Consider the following 11,670-nt stretch of genomic DNA (forward strand, 5'->3'; position numbering starts at 1 on the left):
AAACAACAAAAGAGAAGAAGAAGGAGAGGAGAAAACTGTATATAAGCAATAGGAAGGGAGAATGATAGGCCCTAGGATCATGCCAAGTGGCAGAGAGAGAGAGGGGGGATTAAGGTTGATTATGGGTTATAAATACCGGTAAAATGTGAATAGTTAGGGATTATTTATATGAGTGCTAACGGTGTGCTTTGAGGGTGATTGGCAAAATTATAACCAATTTATCATTATTTTATCAAGTAAATAATATTAGTTTTTGTTGAGTATGGTTCATGCTTCTCATTGTGTTGCCGACAGGCACTGGTCCCGCTACCCGGTGAGCGGGCGGAGGTGTGGAGGCAACGCCTCCATAGCCTGTAGAGGGTCCATGTTTTTGTGGGCCTCGAAGTTTGTTTTTTGTTTGGGGCTGGGCCCATGAATAGCGGTGGCTTAGGGTTTCTAAGCTCCTATATATTTGATCTCTTCTAACAGAGCATTGTATGTAGTTGTTTTCATGAATAATATAGTGAAAAACCTAATGTTGGACATAGCATCACAATGAGGTGAACCAAGGTAAAATCCATGTCTGCTTTTTCCTTGTTTTCTATTCGATTGTGTGTGATTGATCGCTCTAAAATCAACAATTTTGCATTCGATTCGTGGGTTTTTAACAGAGAAAAAGAGTTACAGCTTTATTAGTTGGTCACTTTCTTATCAGTTCAAAATAACTAGACAATGGGCCCAGTCATCTTTTGTTCAAAATAAGATAAAAAGTAATTTTCATCTGCACATTTGGTACAATTTCTCTCTCTCGCATAGGTAATTTGGACCTCTTGATTAGGGTACAAGGAAAGAAAATAAGATAAAAAGTAATTTTCATCTGGACATTTTGAAGTTTGTTCCAGTCACCTTTTGTTCAAAATAGATTTCTTCTGCATTTGGTTCCCCTGTGGTTTTCAGAAATGAGCAACTATATACAACTTTACAAAAACCGTTGATTTTACAATTTTTGTGACCAAAATACCCTTGTATTATTTCGAGTTTCTTTCTTTTATTTAACCCAATCATCAAACTAACTCCCTGCAAATAAATGGTAGGGTTTGAAAACAATGGTGAAAAACCAACCGTTCCTCTGCAACTTCTCAAACCAAAGAGGAAGACCAATTGTTTGCTTAAATCCATTGTTCACTTAAATCCATCATTTATCTCTTCAAATAAATAAGAAGGAAAAAAACTCACCAAACCTGATAATTGCGAAAGAAGAACTTGTTCTCTGCAGTCAACTTTCTATTCAATGTCAAGGCCCAGAGTTCAAAAACGTCTCTTCCTTTGCTGTTAAATCTCATTTTTATTTCTCATGGATTTTGACAACCAAAAGCGCTCGAGCATGTACAACACAAAACAAAATGAATTAAAATTTTATCAGAACACATCAAGTTAGGTAAATAGTAATTCTTCAATGTTGCAACCTCTGATACAAATTTGGTCTTAGAGTTGTTATGCTTTGACCCGAATTCTTATACCCGATTTGGAAGATGAACCCGCACCGACATATTTTAGTGGGCGACCTGAATGACCCGTTTGCGGAGATCTGTGGTGGAAGAGGTGGGCTTGGGCCCGACCCGTTTACCTGATTAGTGTCTATAGATATGTATCTTATGTTCGCCTACCACATTGCTGAGAGATTTGAGATTTTCGATTAGAGTTCTTGTAACGCCGTTCTTAGCGATTGGTTGTAAGATCTCATTTTGTCTTTCATTTACAAGGTGGAAAATCTCTTATTCTTCGCCCGTGAACGTAGTTTACCACATCGGTGTGTGAACCACGTTAAATCCCTATATGTTTTCATTTTTGTTTCTTTTCCGATCCGCTATTTTGCGGTGTTTGTTCTGACAATAATCTCCATAATGACTTAGGCCTCTACCGTCGCCCATAACAGATTCTCTTTCATGGTGATCAGAGCTCTTGTTGCTGAAATTTAGAACTCAACAAAGGATTCAAGAAGAGGATCAAAACCTCTGATCAAGTTGAAAACCAATACTTTAATACCAAAAAATGAAGAGCTAAATCAATGGATTCGAAGTAGATTCTTGGCCTTCCGCCTTAAGTTGCAGAGGTTTGAAGCTTCAAACTTCACTTGCGTTTTTGTGAGGGAATTTTTTGATAAGTTCTTATTTTTTGTTCTTTTCGTAGATTTGTTTGGTAGGTCGAATAAAAGTAAGAACCCTTACCAAAAAATAAGGATAAAGATAAAATAAAAGAAATCAAAACGAAAGAAAGATGTGATTTTGTTTAGTTTGGTAAGTTTTTTTTTTTTTTCTCGTATTTATTTTGGTAGGTTAAAAAAAAAATGTTTCATACATGTGGGTTCGCTTAGTGGACCACAAACTAATGTTGGGTCCCCTTAGCGTAATACATTACGTGTGGGTCCCAAGTCCCAACTAGACAAACATTGTTAGCCGCCAATAAGTATATTCAAATTTCAAACGGAGAAGGACCAAAATGCCCTCATATTATTTAATACATTGTGTTATTATATATATTAACCATATAATTAACGCTTAATGACCAATTATCTCTTTTTAAAACCATATATTAATTTTCTCCCCCCAAAAAAAAAAAAAACCATATATTAACACAATGTATTAAATAACCTAAGGGGCATTTTGGTCCCGTCGCGTTTGAAATTTGAATATACTTAATAACGACAAATACTATTAGTCCGACCGGGACCCACACATAATATATTACATTAAGGGGACCCAACATTAGTAAAGAAATAAACGAAATCCAAAAGGACACAAAGGTATTTTCATCACAAAATTTATTGAATTAACTGTTAACCAACTGAGTGTTCTTAGTTGGTTATACATAGGGAAATTGGGGGATGGAGATATTACATATGCCGCCGGCAGGGTTGATCCCACGACCTCTCACTTTCGAGAGAAATCAGGTTCCTGGCCATCCGCATAGATTAAAATTATGGTAAAAAGAATCCTTGAATCGGTATATTCCACCTGGCAAGATGTTAGATTTCAATGGGCCCCCGGGGGAGATATTCACCCTCCGGAGAGGAGCCGAACCCTATGTTTACGGTGGTGGATTTACAGTGCTGGAGGAATCGGGTTCCAACATATTTGGCATTGACATGCCGACACGATGACGTAGTTGCGGCTCCTCCTGTTGCAGGGTTCCAAGTGAATATCTTCAAGATTCACATTCTTACATGGCACCCCTTGGCTACACTCCAATGTCACCGCCATCGGAGAAGCTGAAGTTCCTGTAATGTGCCTGAAGGACACGTCACTCAACGCAACTTTTGATGGTGCCTGCATTATTAATCCATTTGTCATGTTCCAAAGTGTTTGTTAAAACGCCTCAACGAAGCAAAAAAGTTGCAGCAATGAACGAATTTGGTGGTTTCTAGCTACTAACCTTTTCATCACATTTGGCGTAAGGACAATATGTCTGGTCGATGATGATTGGATTAGTAACACTTTTCATTTCAATGTGTTCAAAGGTCATGTTAGAAGCCGCACTGGCGTCAGGTGAGTTTTGCCATGTCTTGATCCTAATTCCATTCGTTGTTCCACTTAATTTACAATTTTCAACAGTAAGCCCTCTCACATCACCTTCCTTCGGGTATTTCCCCAAGCTTCCAACACTACAAGAAGCAATCATATCAACAAAATTCGTGAATGAATTTGAGGTTTTGTAGCAGGATTTAAGATCAAGATCGATTCATGCACCAACCTGATGCCGTGACCAGGTCCGCAGGTGATACCATTGATGTGGACATTGGAATTGGCTTGTCCGATGGAGATGCAATCATCGCCGGTACCAATTACAGAGTTAGAGATGCTAACACCACTGCTTCGTTCTATGTGGATTCCATCTGTGTTAGGGCTGTCTCCTGGTGCAGTGATTGTGATATCGCTCCCTTGGAAGTCTGTGCAGCTGAGCAAAGCAATGTGGAAGAACTTGCTATTTAAAGACTTTATCCCCTTCACTACTGTCTTGGTCATGCTAACAAACTTCACACTCTGCAACAAAATAAGTTACCTTTGTTAATGAAACCCTAACGATAGATTACACAAAACCAGCAAGTAAAATAGTTGAATCCGTATCCACTTACTGTTGGAAGAACTTTACAATTGGTGAGACTTTTAGGGCATTTATTGGCAGGCCATGATACAGCGCCTTGGCCATCAAAAGTCCCACCTCCGGTCAACGTCAATCCGGTCACCCATCCAAACTCGACCCAATCATCCGAATCATACTTGCCCAAATCCGTGATTGCCTTCAAGTCACCCTGTACATATAATCGAAAACCTCATGTTAGGGGACAATCCAATCTGTTTTGAGAAGAAAGAAATGGTTTTTTTGCTATAGAAATACACCTGCATCTGGACAGTAAGGGAACCAGTTTTGCAGGGCCCCTTGAATTTAAGGGGACCAACTAAGAAGCTTCCTTTTGGTATGGAAAGTGTCGCTGAACCTCGAAGATTGACATGTTTCTTTCCAAGCCGCCATGAAAGCCTGCAAAATTTAGGCTTCATAATCTCTCTCTACAAACCATAAAAGAAAATAATAATAATAATAATAAGAATGAGAATTAAGAATTGAGGATTCATTACGTTGGTATCGTCGCTTCGTCCATCTCCTTTAGCGCCATAACGCATAACGTCGAAAGTGCCCCGCCGCCGGAGCCCCCGGTGCTTTTGCCTTTTTAGGGGTCGTTGCAACTCGCTTTTTCTCCAAGGATTCTTTCTCCATTAACAATCCAGGTAAAAGAAGTTAAGAAAAGCCGAAGAGAATAGCACCTTGCATAATTCTTCCCTTTTTTATTTGGCTTTTTCTTTTTCTTTTTCCCCGGATGGAATTTAATTTGTTTTCAGGATGATCTTTCCCATTTTCCTCTCAACAGGAGATTCGAATTTATATGAAATTCAACATTGTAATACTTGGGTTGGATACCAACGGCCATAACTAACTTCTTCCAAGAATATCTACTTTTTCTCGTAGCCACAATCGTCACTAAAATATCCACCGTAAATCGGGAATGAACTACCTATTATCCCTCTCTTCCTCCCTTCCTTCTACTTCTGCGGATGTAAGCACTCTACCTTGGTGACATCTTCACAAAGCGAATCAAATGCATAAATTTTTATTTTTAATATTAAAAAGAATCCTTAAATCGCTAAATCAAACAATATATATTTCCTTCATGCATCTTTTACGTTAACAACCTTCTAATGCATGGTTTTTGCTCCAATTAGTCGACTGGAAACTTTTGGTTATGTTCCGTGCGATTTCTTTTGCATTGGTTTGATCTCTCGAAATCTCTTAGAGCAATGGTTTCAAACTGGAGAGTTCACCTCTTTAAAGAGTGAACTGGAAGAACAACTTCACTACTCTCAGTGCTCTCTCTCCCGAAAGAAAAAAAAAATGGAGAGAATTTCCATTATGCTCTTCTTCTTATTCATATCGACAGTAGTTGTTTCGTTACCAGGTGATTCAACGGAGATAATCTCCAGGTTCCAACAATACCTTGCCCTGAATACTATGCTGCTGCAGATTTCATTCACTCTCAAGCCAAATCCATCGGCCTTGAATCGCAAACCCTTGATTTGAAACTCTGCAGGGATCGCGTCACCCAATGAAAATTATCGTGTTTTCTTTGCGGAGAGATGTCCATGGTGGTTAGTGATCAAAGCCACTGGGGTCAAAACTTTACGACGACGGTGCCATGGAGAACTTATTGAAGAGCATAGAGATTGTGAGGAGGTTCCGAGCTGCCCAACTGGACATGGTGAAGGCAAGTTTGAAGGAAGAAGGCGATGTCATTTCAGTGAACATAGACTTCTTGAAGGCTGGGGCACCATCTCCAACTGTAAGCTAAAGTCTCAAAAAGTAGTGAATTCTTAAAGGTTGAATGAATATATTGATTCCAGACCTAAAACTCATTAGAAGTTTCAAACATAAAATAATAATTCAAATTTGAGCAAAACAGGGGAGCATAGAATGTCATATTACCCAAAAAAACAACAAAAGAGAAGAAGAAGGAGAGGAGAAAACTGTATATAAGCAATAGGAAGGGAGAATGATAGGCCCTAGGATCATGCCAAGTGGCAGAGAGAGAGAGGAGGGGGATTAAGGTTGATTATGGGTTATAAATACCGGTAAAATGTGAATAGTTAGGGATTATTTATATGAGTGCTAACGGTGTGCTTTGAGGGTGATTGGCAAAATTATAACCAATTTATCATTATTTTATCAAGTAAATAATATTAGTTTTTGTTGAGTATGGTTCATGCTTCTCATTGTGTTGCCGACAGGCACTGGTCCCGCTACCCAGTGAGTGGGCGGAGGTGTGGAGGCAACGCCTCCATAGCCTGTAGAGGGTCCATGTTTTTGTGGGCCTCGAAGTTTGTTTTTTGTTTGGGGCTGGGCCCATGAATAGCGGTGGCTTAGGGTTTCTAAGCTCCTATATATTTGATCTCTTCTAACAGGGCATTGTATGTAGTTGTTTTCATGAATAATATAGTGAAAAACCTAATGTTGGACATAGCCTCACAATGAGGTGAACCAAGGTAAAATCCATGTCTGCTTTTTCCTTGTTTTCTATTCGATTGTGTTGATTGATCGCTCTAAAATCAACAATTTTGCATTCAATTCGTGGGTTTTTAACAGAGAAAAAGAATTACAGCTTTATTACTTGGTCACTTTCTTATTAGTTCAAAATAACTAGACAATGGGCCCGATCTTTTATTTTTTTTGGGTAAGAAGTTGAAATCTTCATTCATGAATTCGAAAGGAAATACAAATACACCAAAGACAATAAGAAATACAAAAGATAAATGAATGAAAACACAAGGTTCGGTCTAAACCAAGGAATAACAATTGACCAAATGTAATAAATGCAATAGACAAGGTCATCCAGGCTAAGGAATAGATCGAGCCCAATAAGTCCATAGAATAAGGATTGTAACAACCACAACTACAAATAAGCACAAAAAATACGATATACGTATCCTCCATCATACACGCCAGGACGGAAATACACACCACATGGGTGGAGAGAAGTACACGCCACAAGGGCGGAAACAAAAGCCAGCGTAGAAATGCTGAAGGTGACCAACTACAAGAGACGTTCATAGTAACAAAACTTTTAGATCCGCGGGAGACACTTCTAGCTCCAGCGTAAAAACTTTAGATGTGCGGAATGCACGATTGGATCTCGCATCTCTCTTCTTTTTTTTTTGATAACCAGAAACTTCCACCTGTTGGGAAAAACAGAAAACGAAAAGAGAAAGAGAAACTCATAAATTTTTATTTTTTGTTGTTATTTTTTTAATAGCTGAAAACTTACACCGATTAGGGAAAGATAAAAACGAGAAAAGCGAAAAACAACTAAAATAGAGAGGATCGAGAAAAAGTCAAGAGGAATAAGAAAAAAACGAAACAGAAAACTAGATAAACAGACTTCAAAAAAACTAACAGGACAAAGCATACCCGCTCTCCACCTCAAACACCACTTGGTTTTCTCCTGGAACCTTCCACTAGGTTTTCTGCCCATTTTGCCATGTAGTAGTGTAGGCATTATTTTGCCAAAGGCTTAGCACTCTGCATACCCACAAGTTGGGATAAAGCCTTTCTGATGTTCATGTTCCTTTCTTCAAGGGTTCCTTATGAATCTGCAGCCATCCGAAGCTGAGGCAGGTTTTGACATACAAATCCCACCAACTGCTGATGAGAAAGCATTGGAGAAAAGAATTGTAGAGGAATGGGCACTTTCTTCTCGCAACAGGACATTTGAGGTATGGAAGAACTTGAAAGATTTTATTAATTTGAAGCATTTTATTTATTATTTTCTTTTGCAATTAAACTGGTAATGGAGCAGTTGCAAATATTTTTCGTATGAACAAGTTCAGTGAAAGGAAAAGTGTAAAAGCAAATTGCTTCCCTCCATCTATAGTTTGCTACTTCTGGTCACTGTTAATATATTTTTTGCAATCCTTCATGAGTGTCAAATATCCGTAGTAAGATCAGAAGCATCAAATTTGTTATTTTTGTGTTTTGGGAATGCATTTTTCGATTCTAAACTCGTCTGCTTGGGACATTTCAAAAGCAAGGCTTCCACTCTCGATGACTTTGGGAAGCCAATCCTCACTGCTTCAGATAACTCTAATCCATGGTGGGAACTTTTACAAGGAGCAGTAAAGAAGGCAAATGGGAAACTTGACAAACCAGAGCTTTATCCAACGTCTAACAGATGCTCGATACTACACAAAAGCAGGATTGGAAGCAATTGGCTTCTCTCCAATAGCAAACACTGCTATTCTGCTATGAGGTAAAATGTGTCAATTTAGTTTACCAAAAAAAGATTTGTATCAATTTACATCATCAGTTTGAATGTATCTGAATTCTGAAATCTAACAAAACTGACCCAAGCGTGGCGTCACTTTGGATAGTGATACAGCTACGGGGCCATTGCCACGCCATTTCGGTGGGTTTGGTCTCTGTAGTTCTTACTCTTTTTGAAGAAGAGTTCAGCTCTTGAAAGCTCAGTGCCAGTGTGCCACTTCACCTCTCTTTAGTGACCTCTCTTGTGAGAAAAAATGTTGGGAATTTATGGAACTTACTCTCTCTCTTCAGTTCGTAGGTTTCGAATTTTCATTCTCTTCTGCTTCTTTTTCACATCGAGAGTAGTTGTTTCGTTGCCAGAGGATTCATCGCGATAATTTCAAGATTCCAAAGTATCTTCAAATTCACAGCTCACCCTAACCCTGACTACCATGCAGCTGCCGATTTCATCCTCTCTGAAGCCAAAGCTATCGGCCTCGAATCGCAATCCCTTGAATTCGTCAAGGGCATGCCTGTTGCTCTCTTGAAATGGCCTGGTGCAAACCCTGATCTTCCTCCCATTCTTCTGTATTCCCATACCGCCATACAGACGTGGTGCCTGCCAAGCACCATAAATGGGTTCATGCTCCTTTTGATGCTCACATCGATGAGGCTGGAAATATCTATGCCAGAGGATCGCAGGACATGAAGTGTGTTGCATGCAATACCTGGAAGCTATCGCCATTGAGAAATCTGGGTTTCAACCGTTAGGATTTTTACTTTCGTTCTTCTAGACAGAAATGGCCCTGTGGGGCTGAAAAATTAGCTGAGTCGGAAGAATTCAAGAAAATGAACGTCGCATCGTTCTTGATGAAGGTGATCAGTTAGAATTTTATAGATTAGGTTCTTTTTTGATTTGAACTCTGAGGACTGCATCCTCGAATAAAATTACCACGTTTCCTTTCGAAGGCCCTTGGCTTGTGATCAGGCTACTGGTTCCCCTGGTCATGGGTCAAAACTTTACACAATAGTGCATGGAGAACCTCATGAAGAGCATCAGATGTGATGAGTTCCGGCTCCCATTTGACATGGTGAGCAGTTTAGGAGCTCTCTTCAGTGATATTCTCCCTGAGCTCCCCATCTCCACGGTGCTCCTGATTAGCTATTTTTTTGGATGAATGATACTACATTACCCAAACGGAAGAGGACAAATCTATTCTCAGGTAACAACAATATTTCTGTCCTGATTTCTTTTTTTCTTTCTAGTTCACTGCAATTATGCAAGTTGTTGGATAACAGATTTTGAGACTCACTGATCGTTTTGTCAATCAAAGTCTACTCCTAAATGGTTTCATAAGCACCACCACGCTTCTGCTGCTGTCTCATAGGTGCTCTCACTCTGATCATAGCTTCATTGCCCTATAAATCGTGTACAAGTTTTTGCATATTACTGAGTTGAGTGGTTTGGATATCATCTAATAGATATTCATTTTTTTAGTGCATAGAATTCAAATTGGGTTGCCTCATGAGAATTTTAATTGAATTGGAACACTTGATATCCTATTTAATCTGACGAACTTCATATACAATTCCTCAATCTTAGTCAGTAACTGGTTGCTCTGATTTCTAAGAAATTATTCTATCAAATAATATGTTTCATCTTTTCATATTTCGTATTTAATTTATTGGAGGCTGAAATTCTGTCTGAATACTTTTCTATACTTCTCCTGCATTGAGATTTCTCTTCCAAATCCATGTTCTCAATAAAAACCTTACAACTTAGAGAGTTCATTCAAAATAGTTTTTTTTTTTTAATTTGAGAACCTAAAGTGTTTCGATAAAAGAGCTTAAGTTATTTTTTGGATGAATAAAAATATATTAAAAACAACGCCAAGAATACAAGGGTAGATTAGGGAAGGGGAACGCCTCTCACTGGAGGTAGAACTAGGGTCATTTCCCCTGCCCCTAACCCCCCTAAGCCCCCCCGAGCCCGAATAGGGCTTGCTTATTTTGCCCTGCTTCCTTTCCCTTAACTCCCCCTTCTCTCCCCCCCCCCCATCCCCCTCCTTGATTTTTCCTTGATTTTGCCTTATCTTCCTTTTCCCGATCTTCCCCACCCCACCCTAATTTTCCCCGATCTTCCCCCTTTTCCCTATTCCCCCATCCCCCCCGATCTTCCCCGATTTCCCCGTCCCCCCCTCCTGGTCCCGTTTGGTCTAGACTCTTGACCCTCCCCCCTGGAGGGAATTAATTGTAATACCATTATACTTCCTTCTTTTGAACATGATCATTTTTGTAGAAAATTAATAAAAATAAATTATAACCTCATTACCAATGTAATAAGCATCTATTTGATTTTGCCCCGATCCCACCCTAATTTTTGCTCTAATCTTAATATTAATTTCGATATCATGTACTACAATCTAGATTTTTACCCCGTCTTCATACTAACATTGATATAGTCTTGATTTTCATTTAGTCACTTTGATCATATTAAACTATAAATTCACTTTTTATATTATTTTTAAGGTAATTTTTATTTTTCCAACAAAGTCATTTTTACTTCAATAAAATATTGATTTTGTTTTTTGACTAAGCAGATAATATATTATATATAATAAAACTATTACATAAAAATTAATATCTAACAAATCTATACCCCAACTTCTCATCATGAATATCTAACAAATCTTCTGATATTTCAAAATTATTAAAACATATGCTATTTTGTAACTAAAACATCATTTTTTTTTAACTATGAAAATACTTTTTTTTTTGTTGAATACTAAATTATCTTATTTACTTTTAACATTTTGATATAATTTTTTGTATTGAATAAAGATATCAATTTATTGACTTTATAACATACCTACCTCCTTAGTTCTTACTTTAGATAAAATTTTCATTTATCGATTCCTTTTGAATTCTAAATCTCTGATGTTTCTAAGTTTACAAAAAGAGTTTGTGTGACAGATAATGGTGACTCAGGAATCAGCCTGCCTCCATGCCAGGAGGCCATTAGGCTGGAATGTTCTCCGGCTAGATCGGATGTGGAATTGGACCGGGTTAGATATAACCTTAAAGATCTTTTCCTTGAGCATGTTTCAGTGCTAGTCTTAAAAGTCGAAGTGCAATCTTCTTTCACTTGCATGTTTACATTGCAGCCTTTATTTACATTTTCTTATACACTTTTGGACTCCTTAACCGATACAATTATCTTTCCCGTTGCTATTTATCCGCTTTCTTGCCGGGTTCGATGATCTTTTCATTTTCGTTTATTATATTTATTTGTTTGACCCAGCAAACTATTTTTTGGTATCCAATTAATATTGTTCTTAACTACTTTAT

At 38.2% G+C, this 11,670-nt stretch overlaps 1 pseudogene; it reads right to left on the bottom strand.

Annotated features, from left to right (window-relative positions):
• Positions 1-2,909: 2,909 nt before the first annotated feature.
• LOC149015264 (exopolygalacturonase-like) lies at positions 2,910-4,963 on the bottom strand (annotated as a pseudogene).
• Positions 4,964-11,670: the final 6,707 nt, after the last annotated feature.

This window comes from Hakea prostrata, chromosome 5 (genome assembly GCF_041222555.1).
Source record: "Hakea prostrata isolate BN-2017 chromosome 5, UWA_Hpros_2, whole genome shotgun sequence".
NCBI lineage: Eukaryota > Viridiplantae > Streptophyta > Magnoliopsida > Proteales > Proteaceae > Hakea > Hakea prostrata.